The sequence below is a fragment of the Lissotriton helveticus genome, chromosome 5_1 (genome assembly GCF_964261635.1).
Source record: "Lissotriton helveticus chromosome 5_1, aLisHel1.1, whole genome shotgun sequence".
NCBI classification, from domain to species: Eukaryota; Metazoa; Chordata; class Amphibia; order Caudata; family Salamandridae; genus Lissotriton; species Lissotriton helveticus.
Genome location: NC_136065.1, coordinates 1,927,962,853 through 1,927,977,274, shown reverse-complemented (window position 1 = coordinate 1,927,977,274; position 14,422 = coordinate 1,927,962,853). Strand labels below are relative to the sequence as shown.

General features: G+C 50.2%; 1 protein-coding gene across 3 annotated transcripts in view; it reads left to right on the top strand.

Annotated features, from left to right (window-relative positions):
- Window positions 1–14,422, top strand: part of IGF2BP1 (insulin like growth factor 2 mRNA binding protein 1) — a 1,614,238-nt gene that overhangs the window by 872,616 nt on the left and 727,200 nt on the right. The window lies entirely within an intron of this gene.

Sequence of the window (14,422 nt, the reverse complement as noted above, 5' to 3'; positions counted from 1 at the left end):
GGGGTACAATCTTCTCTGCTGTTTATACCAGAACACATAGTACCCCTTCAATAGCAGTTATACCAAACAAACTGAAACAAATGCAGAATGAGTACGGGGCAGAGCCTGCCCTAGATATGGGGATGAAATTGATGGGCAGTTTTTCTTAGGTATCTGCCATTATGTTAGGTAACATAAAAGGAGAGGCAGCAGCGGTGGCTATACGCCAACCCCGGAGGGAATTCACTCTTGCATAGCAGAAGCGAGAATTGCCGAGGAAACATATGCTTCACTAGGTAGAGATAATCTGGGAGCCAGATCTGGGAAATCAATAGTTGAGAGCAATTCTGAAAAAGGATACCTCTAAGCAAGAATTCGATTCTTCAAAGATAATAAACAGAAAAACAAACACAGTTAGGGGTGGGTCTCCTCAACAGGAACACACCAAGAGAAAATACAATGTGAGAAACTGTGAAAATATTAGGAATCCTGACAGGTATCAGGCTACTGATCCACATCCTCGTGTTCCTTTCAGCAGTCGTCCAAAAAACATTCGTAGAGAGAGAGACATTCAGAAAAAGATCGGAAGACCGAGTCAAGCGAAAAGGGAGACACGTTGCACTTCGGACTACATCATCAGGGGCCAGATGTAGGTAGGGTTTTACCGGTCGGTAACGGCCGAATTCGGCCGTTACCGACCGGTAAAAGGAATTTGAGATGTAGGGGGCAGAATCGGTAAATTTACCGTTCGGTAAATTTACCGATCGGTAATTTTACCGAATCTGTAAATATACCGGTCGGTAAATTTACCGACCGGTATATTTACAGAATCTGTAAAATCGATATGTAGGTGGGACTCTTATGAGTCCCACAAGGCCTAAGAAATCGGTATTTTACCATCAAATTCAATTTGATGGTGAAATACCGATTCAGGTGTGCATGCACATGTGTGCATGCACACCTGTGCCATATGACAGGCAGACCTGCCCTTAGGGCAGGTATGCCTGCCATATGGCCCCCGAACCTTTTTTGGGGGTGCTAGAGGGTGTCAAAGTGACACCCCCTGCACCCTTGCCAAAAATCGGTATTTACCGATCGGTAAATACCGACCGGTAATGCCCCATTCATTCCTATGGGCTTCAAAGCCCATAGGAATGAATGGAGCATTACCGGTCGGTATTTACCGAATCGGTAAATACCAACTTTTAAAGAATCGGTAAATCCACATCTGGATTTACCTACATCTCGGTACTTCATATTTACCGACTCTTAAATACCGAATCGGTAAAATTCGGTATTTAAGAGTCGGTAAATATGATTTACCTACATCTGGCCCCAGATGACAAGACAAACTTCTAAACCTCAATTAAAAAAGAATAAGGTAGCCGCAATAAAAATTAGAAATGCTCAGGCTACTGAGGACTCTGCTTCTGAACGAGGAATAGGCAATGACGATGCTGGACAGCGCCGCAGAAGTCACAATAGCTTGCCGGAACCTGATGGATTATCTGGTGGCAGTAGCAATGAGTGAGCATTACACAGTGGAAACACCCGATTACAAGGGTAAGTGTCCCACATCATTTATACAAAATAACGCTCTAAATGGAGGGGGACATACTCAGGCAAGTAAAGGGTCCCTTTTGGGAGAACCTGACATATGGTTACAACATTCTTTTGGCCAAAAAGGATTGGCCACCTGATTTCATAGTGGATTGCCAAATGGGGGTAGAAGTTATTTTACCTGCTTTCACCAACATCATACCAGAATCAGTTACAAATTCATATGCGACTAGGCATAATTTGCGCCGCCTATATGGCATGCTGTATATAACTGAGGGTGTGGGGGACACACACACAGCATTGATGTCGCTGGACGCCTCAATGGCGTTCGACAGCATTGACTGGCCACACCTATTCATGGTCCTGCAGAGACTTGGCTTCAGTCCTATTTTCTGCAGTTGGCTGCGCCTCCTGTATGAGCAACCACGGGGGCGCGTAATGGTTAATGGATCGGTGTCCAGAGCCTTCTCACTCCGACGGGGCATGAGGCAGGGATGCCCCCTGTCCCCCCTCTTGTTTGCCTTGGCGCTGGAGCCGATGGCTCACTGGATCAGGAGGGAAAGGTCGTTCTGGGGCCTGGCACTGAATGATGACTGGGAGAAGCGCATTAGCCTTTACGCTGATGACATTGTGCTATATATGGCTAGGCCCTACCAGTCGATTGTGCAGGCACTTCACCTCTTTGGTAGCTATTTGGGATATAAAATCAATTGGCTCGGGCCCTCCTCTGCGGATTCCAACCAGGTGCCCTGCGGTGTTAGCAGTGGATGGCTTCAGAAACCTGGGGGTGTTCATTACCAGAGATGAAGCGGAGTTCTTATCTAGAAACCTGGAGCCCCAGTTAACACGCCTTCTCACTGACGTAGGTCATTGGCGCATGCTGCCTCTTTCCCTAGCGGGACGTGCCGCAATGTTTAAGATGTTGGCGTTACCTCGCCTCCGGTATATTTTGCAGAACAAGCCGTACCCGATCCCACCGTTGATTTTTAAAAGAATATCACAGGCGGTGCGGACGCTCCTTTAGGATGGTGGCAACCCTTGGATAGCGCTGAGTAAACTTACGAGGGGGGTGTACGATGGAGGGCTGGCCCTTCCGAATGTGCAATTATATTATTGGGCACCCAGCTGCAGCTGGTGAACGACTGGGTGTATGCAGATAGGTCGGAGCTGGCCTATAGAGTAGATCGGTGTGTGATGCCGGGCGGAAAAAATAAAAAATCAATTCATACGCGCAGGAGTGGGCATTAGCACTAGCTCCTGCACATAACCACAATCATGTTGGGTGGGATGATGTGTCGACTCATCATGAAATCCCATTAAATCGTTTCCTCAACCACAGAGACAATACGCAATAAAGGATGAAACAAAGAAACAAGTCCGTGAGATCCTAGATCAACTTGAGAACCACAGTGTGATAGAGAATTTTACCTCACCTATGAATAATAACTTGTTTCCGGTAATAAAACCTGATAATTCATATTGTCTAGTTTTAGACTATAGTCATTTGAACGCTTCCACATGCACATATGCAGTAGATAGTGCCACACTAATGAATAACATAGTGCAGAAAAAAAATACAAAACAACATTGGATATCTCAAATGGATTTTTCTGTTAAAAAATAGAGCCTGGGAGCAGGTTTTTGACAGCATTCTCAGTGGTAGGTTCTGAACGCCAATTTTTCCGAATTCCCCTGGGGTATAAGAATAGCCTCAGGTTGTTTTCAGCCAGGGTAACAATTACTTCAAAATTTTGATGAGGAGGCATTGTCTTATGTAGATGACATCTATGTGACGGACAATGAATTAATGGAACACTTGGCTACAGTGAACCCCATAATCCTTGGGTTTGCTCACCTGCGTTACAAATTCATTTAAAAAAAATCCAAAATTGCCCACCTCAGTGTCCTATTTCTAGGGCACGAGTTGTCAAGTGAAGGAAAAAGGCTGGTGGCTCAGTTTTTAGAAAAATATGCACTGCTCCAACTCTGAAAGGACAAAAATCCATTATAGGATTTTTAAATTTTGGCAGGACATACATTTTGGATTACGCAGAAAGGGTGAAAGCTTTCTATGACTTAATGAGACCTGATTTTTCAGTACATCATTGGACACAGGAACATACAGATATTCTGTGTTCCATTCCAGCTGACATGATAGCTTCTAAACATTTACATACAAGGGTTAACACAACTAACCTGGAGATCTGTGTAGTCGCTGGACCAAGGTGGTGTCCGGAATCAGGCTTGGCACCAAGCCTCTAGTTTATGTTGTCCACAGAATGCACACATCATATGAATTAGTAGGAACAACACAACATTGTATTGTTGTGTATTTGGTATTCACAAAAAATTGGCTCATTTGTTGTAGTGCACAGTGTCCATTGAGTATGCAACCGGGGTTGGATGCCATATGGATGTATTTAAGAATGTACATTTATTCTGTTTTGTTAGTTACCTGGCTCTTAATACATGATTATCCAGATGAAATGTATATTCATTTCATATTGAGTAGGCTTCTACATGCATGATTGTTCATTTTTTGCATGGCCTCCTTATGGCATAGTATATTTATCAGGTGAGAAGTGTACCAAATATTGTATTTAATATATATAGTTGACTTGAAACTGTGAATGATTCTATAGTGTGTGGCCATGTGCCTTTGTTTGGATGCTGTGCAAATATTTAAGAATATGCATTTCTCCTTATTTATAGTCACAGAATAGCATAGGTTACTGTGGCACCAAAAAACACTTCCCAGCCGGTGTGAAGCCTATTTATTTTCTTATTTATTAAAAAAGAGTCGCTTCACTTTAAGTAAGTGAAAAGTATGCATGAAAATAACCTTTTACAAATCTTTTTAGAAGTAAAAATGTAGGAGGGCATGGCCAGCTGAAGCCCAAGATGATCAGCTTCCTTGCTCACCTAACCACTGTATGTTCTGGGAAGGACGTTTGTGTGTGATGCGGTGGTGACCTACACAATAGCAGAGTTTGCAGTGTGTGGCAACAGGTGGTGATGTTGGTGGCAACCTTGTACATGACTGACCTCTGGAGTGCGAGTGGACGATGTTTTGTGAGTACGAAAGTTGATTCATTTTTGAGCTCTTGATGTGGGGAGATACAGCTTGAAAAATTCCTGTATGCTACAGCATTACTGGAGAATCAACAGCATTCTAAATACACCGGGGATGTGGGCCACAGACCTCACCAAGAGAAGAATGCCATGATTTCTGGAGTAAGTGATCGACCAGATCACACACCCATCTGTATGAAGTGAAAAAGACCAGACTCCTTATCCCCTCCCTAGCCAGAAATGGGGGAGGGGGTGGAATTGTATATGACTTTTGGTGGTTTGCTGGATAGAGTGAAACAGAGCTGTGCATAGACTACTTACCTGCCAAAACTAAGTGCGAATACCGTATCTGAAAGGAGAATGCACAAAGAAGGCCATAAGAATGAGACTTTGGGCTCTAAAGAAGAATCAGTGCGGAGACAAGGGGACAGTGGCCATCCTTGCTCCTTTAATGGACTGCACAAGGACTTGGATGAAAAAAGAAACCTGTGTTTCAAATTTTAGAGAAGAAGCTGGGGGTTCTGTCTGCTATAAAAGTAAATGGGGAAAAGACTGCTGGCGGACTTCAATCAGGGCAATCATTGGAGCAAGACCTCTGACCTCCTGGTCAGGGAACTCTGCTATACGCCCCAGCAGCTCCGTTGTTGCGCCGTTGCCCCCTACACCTCTCTATACAGGTAGGTGTTCAAAGCCCTGCTCCACCTGCAGGCTCCTACCTGCGCCTCATCCCTGGTGGTCCAGTGGGAGAGCCTTGCTCTTCTGCTGGTCCGCTCGGCTGCCTTCTCTGACGTTGTGCCTGTTGACTGTCTTCTGTCTGTTTTTTCTGTTATCACTATTATTGTGCCTGTTTTTCTGGTCTTTTGTATTATGTGCCCTTAGCTGTGTAGTCTGTTTTCAGTGTGCCCTTTTCCGCTGCCCTTTTTCCCACTCCTGCTGGCCCCCCAGCCCCTCCCCCTGCCGGTTCCCGCCTCCCAGCTGCATTTCCCTCCCTCGTTCCCTACTTAATGATTACGGCTGAGCGCGCCAAAGGCGCACCACAGGCAAACCCATCTGTGCCAGAGGAGGAGCTACGCGCGCATCCAGGATGGCCGCGTGAGCACAGGGCTCCCGAGTCCCTCGCTGCCCTCTGCATATATCCTGAAAGATATCCTGACTTTGACCACGGGTTCTTGCAGATGAACCTCAGCTGACACCTTAGCTGTTTTCAAAAATTCATTTGGACTTTGGGAACCGCAGATACGCCGATCGGAGTTTTGGAGGCCCGCCCCACGGCGACACCGGGATCTGGCACACCAAGACGCTGGGGAGTAATTGAACAACAGCGGCCTGAGGGGTTTCCCCTGTTGCCCTGAGTTGACTTTCGGTTTCGTTTCTGGGCCGCTGCCTTCTCTGATAGCGTGTTTGCCTCGCTCCCCCATCGGGGTCCAGCCTAACTCTGCTGCCTGACTTTACGCCAACTGTTCTGAGGGTTTGGGTGTTGGGCTGAGCTGCCGCTTCTGCCCTTTCAGCCCACCTTCGTTATTTGCAGTGGTCTGGGGGTGAGCGGCCATTTTCACCAGGTCTCGAGGGCCCCCTCGGGGCTCACCATTCAACATGACCACCAGGCCTGATAACGAGAAGCGGAAGACTAAAACGCCTCTACGTGGGGGACCGATTCAAACCAACGTCATGGATCGCTATACCCAACCCAAGGGGTCCCCCGGTGGTGCCAGTCGAGCTTTTGAGGGCCCCACTGACGACCCGACTGCGTTGGCCGAATTGACTTTGCAGGACGTCATGGGCGTCATTGCCAATATGCAGACTTCCATTGGTCAGCAATACGAGGCTCTCGCTCTCAAAATAGACACTGTAGCAGTTGATGTTACTTTGATCAGAGCTGACTTGTCGAAGTCCAATGAAAGGGTCAAGTCTCTGGACCTGAAGACTTCTAGCCTCACGACCGATGTCTCTGATCTGCAGACGGAAGTTGGACACTTGCGCTCCTCCAACGATCTCATGGTCCATCGCCTGGAGGATTTTGAAAATAGGGCCCGGTGCAACAACATACGCCTTATCGGGGTCCCTGAAACCTCTGGTGCCTCGGCAACTGATCTTCTCGTTGAGGACATCGTCTTGAATCACCTGGCCCCCACAGGCCTGAGCAAATTCTTTGCTGTGGAGCGTGCCCATCGAGTGCCGGGCGGAAAGCCGAAGTCGGGCGCCACGCCGAGACCTATCATTGCCAGGATCTTCAATTTTACGGACAGAGACACCATCCTACAGGCCTCGAGAGTAAGTGGCCCCGTAAAATTCGAGAACACGACAGTGAGTTTCTACCCGGACTTCACGCAGCTTGTTCAGAGACAAAGGATGGGGTTTCAGGGAGTGAAACGAAGGCTGAGAGACTTGGGCCTGAAATATGCAATGCTCTTTCCAACCCGGCTGCGTGTCGAATATGAAGACCGGACTTTCTTCTTTGATCATCCTGACGGAGTTAGTGACTGGCTGGATACCCTCCCCAAACAGACTGACTCCACCGGGCATCCGGGTAGAGCCGAGGGCGGCGTATCGGAACAAGAGTGACATTATGTTTCCTGATTTCTGAACATTCACGTATTATTCGGCTGGGTTCGATATTTCTTCTATTACTGTGTCTTATTGCTATGTACCCGAGGGTGGCGGGGGGAGTGGGACTCTTTCCTCCTCAAGGGTTTCTTTTCGTAGACTAGTTTATGGATGGGGTGACAGGCACACTGCAAGTTGGGGTTGCTTTTGAGTCTAACGCAGGGGTGCAGGGTGGGGGGCGTTGTAACGGGTTCTTATTGGGGGGTGGTGGGGGGTTCTTTGGTGTTTGTGGGTTTCTTTCAAGGCAACGTATCGTATTTCTTCTTGATTAGGTCATTGTGTTCGTTGTGGGGTGGACTCTGCACATCTTTCTGGGATGGGGGTTAGTGGGTTGAAACTAATGTGTTGGAATGTCAATGGGTTGGGGGACAGGATAAAACGGGGTGTGGTGTTGCAGCTACTGCGGCGCCTCTCCCCCGATATTGTGTTGTTGCAGGAAACGCATCTGGTTGGGAACACGTGCCATGCCATGAATCGGCGAGGGTATCGTCTGGTGGCACACTCTGGCTTCACCTCTGGTTCTAGGGGTGTGGGTATCCTCGTTAGGTCCTCCCTCCCCTTGGCAATCGATGATGTGCTTCTCGACGATAGGGGGCGCTATGCCGCTCTCACTGGTAGATGGGAGGGGAGGACGGTCTCATTTGTCACTGTCTATGTCCCGCCGGGTCTACAGACCTCGACTTTTGCTGATCTTGGGCGTGTAGTACTGGGGCTCCCTGAGGGCATTTTGGTGATAGGCGGAGACTTCAATTCGGTTGTCTCCGGTGACATAGATCGCTACCCCCCCAGGGATCTCCCCAAGTCGCAATCCTGGTTGAGTGGGTTCCTGGAGACACTTGGTCTGGTGGACTGTTGAAGGTTGCTGCACCCGGATCAGGCGCAATACACCTTTCACTCTGGAGCCCATGGCAGTCTGTCCAGACTCGACTATATTCTTCTGCCGGCGGCGCTGTCCTCCTCCGTTGGGGAGGTGAGGCGCCTCGCCCGGGGCATATCCGACCACTCCCCAGTCTGGCTTAGCATGGATACTACTATGAGTAATGAGGGACGGGTCGCCCCTATAAACCCCTGGTTTCTTCGCAATCCCGAGACCCGTACCGAATTGGTGAAATCCCTTGATCATTATTTTGTAGAAAATGTGGGGTCTGTGTCATCTGCTGTATCGTTGTGGGAGGCGTTTAAGACTGTGATACGTGGGCAGGCTTTAGCTTTGATCGCCACCGCCAAGAAAAGTAAGCATGAAGAGGTGGTCCGTCTGGAGGCAGAGATAACTGCACTGGAGAGTGACTTGGAGCGCGGAGTGTCCCGTGCCAAACTTCATTCCCTCAGCCTCAAACAATTAGATTATAAGGCCCTGGTTACTGATGCTGCGAAGGTCATGAGCAGGGAACAGCAGGGCAGATTGTATGATGTTGGGGATAAGGCGGGTAAATTGATTGCGTGGCTGGACAAGAAAGAAAGGGCGAGTCGTGTAGTTCCTGTGATTGAGAACCTGGACGGAGTGTGCGTGACTGACCCAGCCGCGATTGTTGAATGCTTTGCGGAACACTTCCGAACTGTATATGCTCCGGTCTCTGACAGACCGGAGGCTGACTCTCATTTGTTGCTTCGCCATATTACTTTGCCCTGCCTGTCTGCGGCTGACAGAGACCTGATGGACGCGGTGCTGTCGACTGATGAGGTGGCTACCGCCATTCTCTCAATCCGCTCTGGCAAGGCCATGGGTCCGAATGGTCTGCCCATTGAATTGTATAAATTGTGCCCAGACAATCTGGCTCCATATCTTCGTGATATGTTTCTAGAGTCCCGCGACTCTGGCTCCCTCCCACGTGACCAGCGTCTTGCTACTATCGTAGTGATTCACAAGGAAGGGAAGCCACGGGATCGCTGTTCATCTTATAGACCGATCTCGCTTCTAAACGCTGAACCGAAAATTGTGGCTAAGTTATTAGCTAACCGCCTGACGAACGTTATCAGCGACCTGGTCCATCCAGATCAGTCCGGTTTTATCCTGCACCGTAACACGGCGCTCAACCTGCGGCGCTTGCATGGTGTTCTCGCGAGGGCGGCGTCTCTTCATGAACCGGCCATCTTGGCTTCATTGGACGCTACGATGGCCTTCGATATTCTTGAGTGGCCTTATCTCTGGGCCGCTCTTGTGAAATTCGGATTCGGCCCCGGGTTCATCGGCTGGGTGAAACTTTTGTTGCGGAGCCACTGGCGCAGGTAGTTGTGAATGGTCGGGTCTCAGCGTCTTTTGTTCTCGGGAGGGGCACGCGTCAGGGCTGCCTGTTGTCACCACTGCTTTTCGCGCTCGCCCTTGAGCCACTGGCTGCCTGGTTGCGCTGGGAGCCCTCGCTTAAGGGGATCCAGTTGTCCCCGGATTTTGAGGATCGCGTCTCGCTTTACGCGGATGATATTTTATTGTACCTTACGTCCCCTCGAAAATCTCTGAATGTTTTATTCGATGTGCTCACTTGGTTTGGGAAAAATTCGGGCCTCGTTATCAACTGGGCAAAATCCTGTGTATACGTGCTCTCGGGCGGTCCCCCTCCCTTGCCTCGCAGATGCCCCATTCGGGTCTCTCCGACGGGCTTTAAGTACCTGGGGATTTTTATATCTTTAGACCCTGCGGCTCGCTCCAAAGATAATCTGCTCCGCCCCCTTCAAAGATTGAGACTTGACGTTGTGCGCTGGCGCGGGTTGCCGCTATCGCCGCTCGGGCGCGCAGCCCTTTTTAAAATGATAGCCCTGCCGAGGTTTTTGTACGCTCTTCAGAATACGTTCGATATTATTCCGGCGAGCTACTTTAGAGAGGTTGAGAGCCTGCAGAGACGGGTAATTTGGGATGGACGTTCGCGTATTTCCCTCGCTAAACTCACTCTTCCCTGGTATGATGAGGGTATAGCGTTGCCGGATATTAGACGTTACTATTGGGCCTCACAACTGAGTGCGATCAACCATGCGACACATGCGCCTGCTCCTCACCCGGCATTCGAGATGGATAAGTATTTGCTACCGGGCGGGGACTACAGGAGGGCGCTCTACTCCAAGGCGGCGGGCAAGGATTTATCTGGACCTACCAAGATTGCTGTACGCGTGTGGCATGCTGCGAATGCGTCGGTGGGATGGGAAGATCGATTGACTCGTGCGACCCCCTTGTATGCTTCTGAAAGGTTGGGATGTCTCTGTAAAACGAAAGGGTTTGAAAAATGGGATATGATTGGTATTAGCTGCGTGGGCGATCTTTGGGTCAAGGGCAAAATCAAGACCTTTGCGGCACTAAAGACAGAATATGATTTGAGTGACAGGGAATTCTTCCGATACACACAGATTCACCATGCCTTGAGTTCGGTTCTCCCTGCGGGTACTGTCGTCCCCGAGTCCTCCCCCCTTGAAGATAGGATCCTTAACGGCCACGTCCCCGACAGTACCATTTCCCTGATATATAAGAAGTTGATCAACACCCGAGTGGATCTGTTAGTGCGTCTTAGGGAGGCCTGGACCGGAGATGGTTTGGAGCTGGACGATGAGGATTGGCAAGCTGCATTATCCTCGCCTGAAGAAGTCGCGATTCCTGCCCGTCTCCGTTTTGTTCAGCTCAAAATCCTACATCGTGTATATATCACTGGTCCGCACTTGATTCGCATGGGTTATTCCTCGGACGGGTTATGTAAGCGTGGTTGTGGGATGCTAGGAACTTTCCTCCATATACTTTGGGAGTGTCCAGAGGTGGTGCAGTTCTGGAATAATGTGCATGCAGTGATGGGTAGGCCAGGCGATGCCTGTTGAATGTGTGGGAGCCGAATGATTATAGTGTGGCCCAGACGCAGTGGGCGACCCTTGGGAATATGATTGCCAAAAGAGATGTAGCGCAGTTGTGGGGTTCCCAGCGCCCGCCCACGGTATCGGTGTGGAAGGAGAATATGGACTGGTGTATGTTCAGAGAGAAGACTGTGTATGTGGCGCGGGGCAAACCTAGAAAATGGAATAATATCTGGAGCCAATGGAACGCATACCGTGGAAATCTATGTGCGCCTCCGTTCGTGGACAACCCCGAGGTCCCTCTGTCCCCCTGATCCGGCATTCCATGTATTGTGTGCTCTATGTTATCCTTAACTTTGTTTCCCAGCTGGCCCCCTCCCCACAATATGTATTATTGATCTATTGTATAATATCGTGCCTAGGTGTCCTCCTATGTGAACAGATGTCCATGTACACTGTGTCCTTTTTTGCCTTGTACGTTGTTTTTTCTTCTTTTAATAAAAAATAAAAAAAAAAAACATCTGTGCCCGTCCGCGACCAGTGCCAGGAACCCTGGTTCTCTGCCCACCCACTGCTAAAACTCAGCTGCCCTCCATGCACTCAACCCCGGAAGGAACAACAACTGCTAAGCTGTCTACGCCTAAAACCACCCACTGCCAGTTTGCCTGCCTACACTGACGACACACTTTCACCAACCTCCGCAACCCCACGGCCACCGCCCTCCCGCCGAACGCTAACACACCTGAAGCCCTGAGATGCATCCTCTTCAATGTGCGCTCCCTACACAGGCAACAGTAGAAATCTGGGACCTCCTCGACACCCTCTCGCCAGATGTTGCCTTCTTTACGGAAACCTGGACTAACCCGACCTCCGGCCCGACATCGCTACCACCATCCTCGCCGGGTACAAGATCCAGAGGAAGGACCACCACAACCATCCAAGAGGAGGATTTGCCATCGCACACAAGAACTCCCTCCGACTCACCACCTCCAGCACGAACAACTCCTCATCCCACAAGGAACACCTACATTTCCAGATCCAGACCAGCCCCAGAACAACCCTATGTGGCACCCTTGCCTACAGACCTCCCAGACCTCGAACCGTGCACCCCATGCCCTCGCTTCCATGGACTACATACTGTTCAGAGACCTCAACTTCCACCTCAACAACCTCAGCAACACCAACTCCTCCGCCATCCTTGACAACCTCGCCAACATCGCACTGAAACAGCTCATCACCACCCCCACACACAAGGCAGGACTCACCCTCGACCCAGTCTTCACAGGAGGTAGCAACATCCACTTCAGCCACACCACGCAACCCCCCTGGACAGACCACCACTGCATACACTTCTCTTTCGACAAAGCCACCGCTCACAAACCCACAGCACGCCCTCCGCGGAGGAACTGGAGCAAAGTTACAGAGGAACACCTCAACTCCACCCTCAACCGCGATCCTCCCGCCTCGAACGACTCCAACTCGGGAGCCAAGGAACTACACAGATGGATCACCAGCTGCGCAGACAAGCTTGCCCCCATCCGCAACCCAAATAGACAATGCCCCATGAAGGCCATCTGGTTCACCACCACCCTTTAAAAATCCAGACGCACTTGCAGATGTTTTGAGAAGTTGGAGAAACAGCAAAACCGTGGAAGACTGGACCACCTACAAGAACACCATGACAGAATACCACCAATTCCATCAGATCCACCAAAAGGACCTTCATCCAGACCAAAATCCTTGCTAACACCAGCAACCCAAAGGGACTTTTCGGCATAATTCAGGAGTTCACCACACCCCCCAGCCAAGCCACGCAAGTCAATCCCTCCCAGTACCTCTGCAACCCGCTTGGCTCCTACTTCCATCTGAAAATCACGTCCTTCTACGACAACTTCAATGAACAGACATCGAAACCACTCCTTCCTCCAGCAATGACAGCCACCCTGCCATCTCCGCCTGGATCCCGGTCAACATTGAAGACGCCGCCACGACCATGAAGAGCAAACACTCAGGAGACCCCACGGACCCATGCCCGCAGCACTTCTTCAACAGAGCCACCACCGCTATAGCACCCGAGCTACAATGCACCATTAATGCCAAGTTCCAATCCGGCACATTCCCCGATGACTGGAAAAGAGCTGAAGTCAAGCCCCTCCTCAAGAAACCCTCTGCAGACTCGACGGACCATAGTCACTGAGAAGATCGTCAACGTCAAGCTAACGAACTTCATCGAAGAGAACTCCATCCTCGACCCTTTCCAATCCGGATTCCGCAGCAACCACAGCACCGAGATCACCCTCCTCGCTGCCACAGATGACATCCACACCCTCCTCGACCCGGGCCACACCGCAGCCCTCATCCTTCTAGACCTCTCCGCAGCCTTCAAAACCGTCTCCCACCTCACTCTTACCACCAGACTCCATGATGCTGTCATACAGGGAACTGCCCTCGACTGGCTCCGCTCCTTCCTCACCAGCAGAACACAAAGAATCAGACTCCCACCCTTCATCTCCGAACCCACGGAGTACCCCAAGGATCATCGCTCAGCCCGACGCTCTTCAACATCTACATGGCCCCCCTCTCCGTCATCGTCAGACAGCGTGGACTTAGCATAGTATCCTACGCCAACAACACCCAGCTCATCCTCTCCCTCACGAAGGAACCCAATACCACCAGACTCAGATTCCAGGAAGAATGAAGGACGTTGCATCCTGAATGAGTAGCAGCTGTCTGAAGCTCAACTCGGAGAAGAAAGAAGTCCTCATCCTCGGGCCCACCCCCTTAGCATGGGACAACACCTGTGGCCCACCGCCCTCGGCAACCCCCCCACTCTCATTGACCACGCCTGGAACCTTGGCATCATACTCGACTGTTCCCTCACCATGACCCGACAGATCAACGCCGTTGCCTCCACCAGCTTCAACACCCTCTGCATCCTTCACAAGCCCTTCAAATAGATCCCCCCTGAATCCAGAAAGACCATCACCCACTCTCTCACAACAAGCAGACTAGACTATGGAAAAGCTCTCTAAGCCAAAATCTACAGATCCCTGCTCCAGCAAACTCTAGACCATCCAGAACACAGCAGCCAGACTCGTCTACAGCATCCCACGACATGAACACATCACCCAACACCTGCAAGACCTCCACTGGCTCCCTGTCGAGAAGAGAGTAACCTTCAAGCTACTCACCCATGCCTTCAAATCCCTCCACAACACCGGACCCAAATACCTAAACGAAAGAGTCTCTTTCCACATACCCAAGAGAAACCTCTGCCCCGCATACGTCGCCCTCACCAAAGCCCCACACATACGCAGAGCCAGAGTGGGTGGAAGAGCCTTCTCCTACATCACAGCAAAAACGTGGAATGGACTCCCGATCCACATCAGATGCTTCCCCACTCTACACTCTTTCAGGAAGAGCCTCAAGACATGGCTATTCG